The sequence below is a fragment of the Tiliqua scincoides genome, chromosome 3, assembly GCF_035046505.1.
Source record: "Tiliqua scincoides isolate rTilSci1 chromosome 3, rTilSci1.hap2, whole genome shotgun sequence".
NCBI classification, from domain to species: domain Eukaryota; kingdom Metazoa; phylum Chordata; class Lepidosauria; order Squamata; family Scincidae; genus Tiliqua; species Tiliqua scincoides.
Window position 1 is genome coordinate 92,907,570 of NC_089823.1, and position 7,890 is coordinate 92,915,459.

Below are 7,890 nucleotides of genomic sequence, written 5' to 3' on the forward strand. Positions count from 1 at the left end.
TTAGAATGAAAGTCTTTTGTCTGATGCATACGAAAATGGTGTGGAGTAAGTTCTCTTAAGAAAACGCTGAAAACCTTCCAAATGACAGAATCAGAGTCAACCTGCTTTCCATAAGTCTATTTATGGGATTTTTACAGGCAGAAGGGAGGGAGGAGAATGTTCTCTCCACTAGTATTGGTCAGATTAGCCTTTTAGAAGTATGTCCACTCCTTAGAAATCCATATATAGTTCCACAGCATTTTGTGGATCAATATACTGTCTTGAAGGTGTGCAATGGGATGATCAAGCAACCATGGGATGAGCCCATCCCATCCCTACGGTAGAATAGAATGCTATTGTTTACCTCCCTGTGAAGAGGAAATCTTTAGCATAGTAGAAATCTTGTAGCAGGTGGTAAACAGTCGACTTTTTAACAGCTTGGCATCTCCTTCCCGCCCCCCTTTCCAAAATATAATACCTAGGACACCTATAAAGAGGGTATGTTATATTGATACGTGTTATCTGTATGTAATTTTTTATTTATTTTATAATAGCTTTTTTATTTAACTTTTAAACTTTTTTTTTTATTTGGCTTTATAATTTAATGAATGAGCTTCTAAATATGCGTGTGTGCCAAGAGAGAAGAAAGTACTCAGAGTTTTAACCAGGTTTAATAGGGTTGTAAACTAGCTTACAGTTGCGGTTCCTTTAGGGATGTGTGCGGGAGGTGAAGTGGTTGTAAGAGAGCTTTCGGTCTCCTCGACAGTAGCCATACCTTTTGATAGCAAATGTGAGTGTTGGTGATACTAAGGATGTAAGTAGATGCTCTAAAAATAGACAACTAGAAATGTTTGTTGTTGTTGTTGTTACCGGTGCTCAGCGAAAGGGAGACAGAGGAAGGTATCAGGGGATGTTAAATCCACACTCACAATGTTGTGGTACCCACCTTACTAGCTCCACAGCTCCCTAAGGAGAGACAGATGTGGGCTGCTTTCACTGAATGAGGGGTTGTGGATAGTGACCATTTCTAACCAGGGAACATTAATTCCTTCGTAGTAAGAAACCAGGGACATTAATTCCTTCGTAGTAAGTCTCTCTCTCTGTTTGAAATCTGCCCAGGCAAACCAGAACTCTGGGACTTGAGAACAAAGTAAATGTCACAGTTGTGTTGATGGGCGACCTCCAAAGCAGGAGAGGTGTTCGAAGGGAGAAACCAGTCGAGAATTTCGTGTCTTTTCCATGTTGGAGTGAGGGAGAGAGGCAGGCACCATTTCATAACCTGTGATTGTTTTTTAAAGGCTCCATCAATTTTCTGGTATGCAAGGCAAATAAGAAAAGAGGCTTTTCAGTGTGGAGGCCCCTAAGTTGGTTGCTTTTACGTGGTGGATACTATTAGCACGTCAGACGGAATCCTATTTTTCACACTCCAGGAAGGGGTGGGAGTGGGATGGGTTTATCAGGAGAGGACTCTTTGCATGTCTTGGTGGTTATTCGCTTACTGCGTTGGGATGACAACAAAGGGCTAGCAGTCAGTGTTTCAGAAGGCAGCCCTCGGCAGTGCACAAGGGTGAACCCACCAAGGTGATTCCCTTCCCTCCTCCCCCCCTTCTCCAAATTGAATCCTCTGAGCAGGAGTGTCAGGATCACAAATCTGGGGAGAAGCACTGAGGGTGCTTCAGGAAAGGAGAGGCTTCCGGATTTAATCGTTCTGACTGTAAATAATGAAAATAATGTTATATATCAGCAGTTCTCTTAATGACCCTGCATATTGTATTAACTTATAATTCCAATGTTCTGTGATTCTTAACTCATTATTATTTTTTAATATTCTTTCCTAGCAAGGGGGGGGCAGAGGCAAAATGTTTTACAAAGTTGTATTTAATCAGTTTAATTCCGAGGCACGACCAATCATAGTATCTATTTTTTTTTTCCCCAGCAGCCTTCTCTTACCCACCCAGCCTCCCACCTCCCTTGATGCCTGGATGGCTTTCCATCGCCATCCCATCTAAACCTCTAGCAAAAAAATAATTTCCAAGTGTATTTAAAGTAGTCACCTCACTGCTTTTGACACCTAATTTGCGAAAGCCTCCAGCTTGCATTGAAATAACCGAGGTTCCTCTTTTTTTTCTTTCCTATTTTTTAAAGATATACTTTATGCTTCAACGTGGTGAGTGGCGTTTGCCTCTTGGCTATTGGTGGAAGCTTGTGTTGTATGAATGGTCTTCCATGGAACCTTTAGAGAACCATCAGTTCTGGAACCAAATGCAGTATATACACCATTGACAGGTTTATCATAAGTGTGGTATTTTCCGTAATTTTGACAACTACTTTTGTGCTTTTTTTTAATGATATATTTGTAAAATATTTATCCTGTCAAAAGCAACGCTATATTGTTGTATTTATTCGTTTATTTTTGTAATAAATGGTTCAACATCTTCAAGAGAAAGACAAAACGACACTTCTATCTTTATAGAGAGAGAGAGAGAGCTATATATATATTTTAGATATCTTCATGTTAAGATGCAAATAGATTTGCATATAAATAGAGGCGAAATAAATCTGTGCCAGGAAGCCTTTTAGAGATAAACCGGGAGCTCCTTGGCCTCATGTCGTTGAGTTTGCATTGAGTTCCAGGGTGATTAATCAAACTCGAAAATGGATGCAACAAGTATTGGCCCTGTCTGGAGGCTTGGAATTAATCACTGAGGATATGGACCAAATTTCAGAAGTCCCAGCCTCTGGCTCTTTCCAGGAAATTGGTCTAAGGTGGCAAGAGGGAAGGCTAAAAAGGACCGAGAGGGGAGGGGAGGGGGCGCCTGCGAAGAGCTACACAAATATTTGCCTTTGCTGTTGGAAATACTTAAAGGGGTGCAAGATTCCGGTAGCAAGAGGAAGATCTTGGTGGTGTTGATGTCCCAGCTGGAGGGAGATGTGATGATGACTGACAGACAGACGGTCTTCAGCTAGCCACCCTCTGAAAGCTTGACCCAGAGTGACATGAATTCCGTTCTTCTCGCCTGCCAGATTAACTAATGCAGGGAGGAAAGGGAGGGTTTGTGTGTGTGTGTGTGTGTGTGTGTGTGTGTGTGTGTGTGTGTGTGTGTGTGTGTGTGTGTGTCGGGAGTATGGGGGCAGACCTCCAAGAACACACTGTACCCAGCTCGCTAAAATCCATTGTGAAACTCCATTGATTCTTAACGGTTGTGGGTTCCACAACCCCTTCTGTGGGTTGGTGGAAGAATGGGGGAGAAAGTGACGGTTTCAAGCTCTCTGCCTTCCCTTAGACCAGGGGTTTCCAAACCCCGGCCGGGCCAGCCTCTGATTCCCTGAGAGCCTCTGGCCCAGCTGACTAAACACAACCAGAGTTGTGCTTGTGGGGTGAGGGAATGGGGGTCCATTTCAGTGTGTGCTTTATTTCTTGGGCTGTGTTGGTGCTTGAAGAAATCCTGGACATTTGAGCCCATTCATTCATTTATTCATTCATCTAAATTTTATATTTAATTTTGTTTTCATTCATTTATTCATTCATCTAAATTATATATATATTTTTCCGCCCTTGGCATTGTGCCAAATATCTGATGTGGCCCTTTGGCCAAAAAGTTTAGAGACCGCTGCCTTAGACAATCAGTAGGGCTTTAGACAAGGTCGAGGTCCCGGGCGCGGTTCCTTCAGAGATCAAACCTGGTCCTCCTCGCCTCTGCTGTGTGAGCCACTTGAGCCTCCCTTCACCCCTACCGGATGGTCATTGCAGTGACGTCACGGGCCTACATCCGAGGCTGAGACTTACTCCAGACAATCCGAGTGGGTGCTGCCGCCGCCTCCCTTAGTCTTCAACCTTTTCTCTTTGTTATCCCGGGGAAGGGAAGGGAAGGAGGGAATAGAAGGCCAGGCTAGATCTGTTCCTTAATCCTAACCACCCTGACAAGGAAGTAAACTCCGTTCAGTTCTATGGGGTTTCCTTCCTTAGTAAATATACTTAGGTGTGTCGATTGTAAGTCATTATTTTAAAGCTGATCCACACGCCAGTTGAGGCGGAGCAGTTAGGTTGGATGGGAAGGGGTGTAATCCTCTTGAAATTAAAATATGAAAGCTCCCTCACAAAGTTGTCTGGCGCAAGACCCACATTTATTAGCAGGCTGGTGAGAGGTGGGGACTTTGGGGGCTGTTGTGTGTGTGTGTGTGTGTGTGTGGGGAGGGGTTCTTACTCCAAATCAATTCAATGGCAACACTTATTTGTTGAGACGCTTTAGCCACCCCTTTTGTACTGCCAGCTTGGGAGGTCGAAGGCTAGTCAGTGGTGAGACCTTTTCACTCTTTCAGTGCCAAGTTAGAGAAGTGGAGAGTGATTCTTGCCGGGGAAGAGGGTGGTGCTTACTCTAGATTCATGAATCCGAAGTAAAGGGCCTGGGTCTCCCTGCTGGCTTGCGTCCGCTCGATCGTTTTCTTGGGGTTTCCTCACGACCTGTGGTGTGGTTAGGCTAGCATAGTGTCGCTGAGCAGTCGGTTTGGATGGCCTTTGGGAAAAGGGTGTTGTGGAAATACCTGAATGAGAGAGAAAGGGGGAGGAAGAGTGAGAATGGATGAGGAACGGGCTGAGGGAACACCCTCAGCAGGTTGAGTAATAGGCGCCTTGGTCGGTGGATGGATGGGTGAGTGGGTGGGTGGAACTGCTTGCAGATGCAATGGACCTTAGCGTGGGTTGAGCAAGGTGGAAAGAGAGATCGGGCCTCAAGAGAGCAAGGAAGGGAGGAGATCAAATGAGATGTGTGGGGGGCACGATGGGGACCTGGACTCTGCATGGGCCTGTGTGTCCTGCTCCTACAGGATTGTGCGCACAGTCCCCTTCCTGGAGGTGGGCAGAGAGTTCATTCTGCAAAGGCGCTTGGGGGGGGGGTCTTTTTCGTCCCCGCTGCCACCTGGCCCTCCAGAAGTGACAGCTGCCTCCTGTCCCACAAGTTGCCTTTTTTTTTATTATTATTTCCTCGTGGCGACCATTCAGACAGACTCAGGATCCCTTCCCCGAGATTTAAATTTCGCGGATGAATTACCATACAGGGGTTGCCTAGCAACGGAATTGAAGCCGGGCTAAGAATATGCAAGCCTTAAAAAAAATTCTCATTAATAAAAGAGCCACTCTGACACAGCAACCTGACTTTGGATCACTGCAACTTCAGTGAAAGCCTTGGGAGAACACCAACCGGCTCCTCTAGTTAATTACAGCTCAGAGTGCCTTGAATTGGGAGGTCTTCAGCTCATCTTTCCTCCTAAAAGCGAGGGTTGGGTTTGGGTGCTTTTTAAAAAGAGGGCTATTCCAGAATACGAGGACTGTACCATGAACTGTTTGGTGGGAAAGGGCTCGTCGTGATTGTGATAGATGGAACCTTCATCTTTGGGTGGGGGGGGGGGAGTATTCCAAAACCCACATCACCTTTCACTCGCTCTCCGGCTCCAGTATCAGAAAGAAGCGTCATATTTCGGGGTCCGGGGATTAAGGAGCAGCTGAAGCCCAGAGACTGAATGGGGCGGATGGCTTTGCGCCTTTGAAAAGGCGTCCACCATGGCTGCAGCCACAGCCACCAGTAGGTAGATAACGAAAGGCTGGGATTCTCCAAGGACTTAGAAGTTTTCTTTTGTTTCCTAGGGTAGAGCGATTGTTTCCCCCTCCCCCAGTAAGTCCTTGTAAGGTCTGAATTTGTTGCAAGTTTCTATTTGAAAGAAAGAAAGAAAGAAAGAAAGAAAGAAAGAAAGAAAGAAAGAAAGAAAGAAAGAAAGAAAGAAAAGCATACTTGAAATGTAAATTTTCTTTCTTTTCCCCCATTCTTAAGCGCAATTGCAACTTTGTCTTTACATAAGGGGTGGGTTTTATTTTTCTACCTTTAACTACACGCTTTCTGCCAACTTTTCTGCTAATGTGCAACCTTGCAAGGTTCGGGGAGGGGGTTATAAAGGAGAACCACTCCTTCAAAAAAGAAAAGAAAAAGTGTAGTGTAGATAAGACCTGGAATATTTCCTAAGATAACTTCCCTCTAGCTAGGTTAGCGTTATTTAATAACACTTTTATTCATCACACCATAGCATGGGGGTGGTGATTTGGAGGGCTCTTAAGCCAGTATAACAGGGCGTCCACGCAAACTTTCTCCTGGCACCAGTCGTCCTAAAGTAGGAGGGAGGTTGATGAACTCTAGGAATATTTTCCGTCGTCGTTCTAATGGAATTGAGGTCTCTCTCTCTCTCTCTCTCTCTCTCTCTCTCTCTCTCTCTCTCTCTCTCTCTCTCTCTCTCTCTCTCTTACTGGAGAGGGGTGGCTCCTGTTAGGAAAAGAAGTCTATGTACCGTGCCTAGGAAATGCCGTCCGTTTTATTTATTTGCCTTTTGGCGATACTGAATGAGCAGGTGGGACGAACCGTGGAGCCAGAACCGCTACTGTTTTCGAGAACAGTCACTCGCCGTTTTTAATCTTGAACTGTCCTGCTTGGGAGAAATCTCTCGGCTGATCTAAGTGAAAGAAGAGCCGCTTTCCCAGGGTTAGGACGGGAGGGTCAACCAACCATTCCCCTCCTTCTTGTCCCAGGATTTGGAGACTGGAGTTCTGAAACAAACAGGAGGTCTGCGTTTTCACAAGTGTTTCAGTCTGTCCACAGACTTTTTTTTTTTTTTTTGAGATCTAAAACAGCTGAGATGTGAAACCAGTTGGTGAGAGATGGGCTGTGCGCGCTTAGAGCAATAGACCCGGGCAGTTGAAAAGTCGTGGAGTTCACACAACCAAGCTAGGACCAGGATTCCGGTTCTGAACCTGAGCGCGCAAGAAACGCTGGCCACTGAGCCCTGCGTGTGCTGGCGCTGGGTGGAACGCGTATGTACACGCAAAAGGGAAGGGTTGTCTGAACATGCAGCAGCAAGGGTTCAGGGTCACCAAAAGCAACCGCTCCCCACCGAGTTTGGAAGGAAAGTCTCCAAATCTGAGCGTACCTCGACTATCGACTCTATTTCCTGGGGTGACTTTCCCAGTCAGTTTTTCCTGACACCGCTGCTGGGTTTGGACAACCCACTCCCTCCCACCCACTCCCACCAGTCCTGGTCAAAAAACCCAGCATATCTGTTCACCTGTCCTCTGTAGGCCACGATTGTCCCATGTGCGCGCTGAAGGGGACCAGCCAAAGTTCATCCGCAGAATTAATCTCTCTTTCCAAGACGGTGGGAGGGCTGGTGGTGGGTGGTGGGGAGAGAAAGAGCGGAAGCGAACGCCACTCAATCCCAGGCGCGTTCGGCTCTAAATCAGGGACCAGGTTTGTGGTTGAGATGATGCAGACCAGCAACCCCAAAAGTCTGGGGACGCGAGAGGAGCGGGGCTTGCGAGCAGCGTCTAGGACGAAACTTCCCAGCGGGAATGGGAATCATTGCAGAGTAGGGGGAGCCGAGGGAGAGAAGGAGGCAACCGCAGAGCAGCTATATTTACTCGCCCCAAACCGACATTCAAACAACTGGAGGCTCTCGGGATGCAGGCACGTTTTCTGTATATAGTAACCTTTTTGTGATCGCTTTGCAAACGCTGGCTGCTGCTGCTGCTGCTGCGGCTCCACAGACCTCCTTCCTTCCAGCCAGCGGAGGGCAGGGAGTGATTGCTCAGGATTGCTCAGGTGGATGTATGAAAGGGGGGGCGGGGACCTTGCAAAGTTTCAGGTGCATCAAGCCCAGTGGTTTTTTGTGGGGACTGTTAGCGGAAAAAGAGCTTGTTGAAAGAGCCCCCACTCTCCTCTCCCCCCCCCTAAGAATCCTGGGCATCCAAGCCAAAATCAGGCCAGGGGAACAGGGGACGCAATGCACTGGGAAGTTCTCCTGAACTTAATGGGAGGTACGCAGGACCAGAGCTTTCAGGGGAGTTAGAGCAGGCGATCTGTGGTGCGTCGCGCC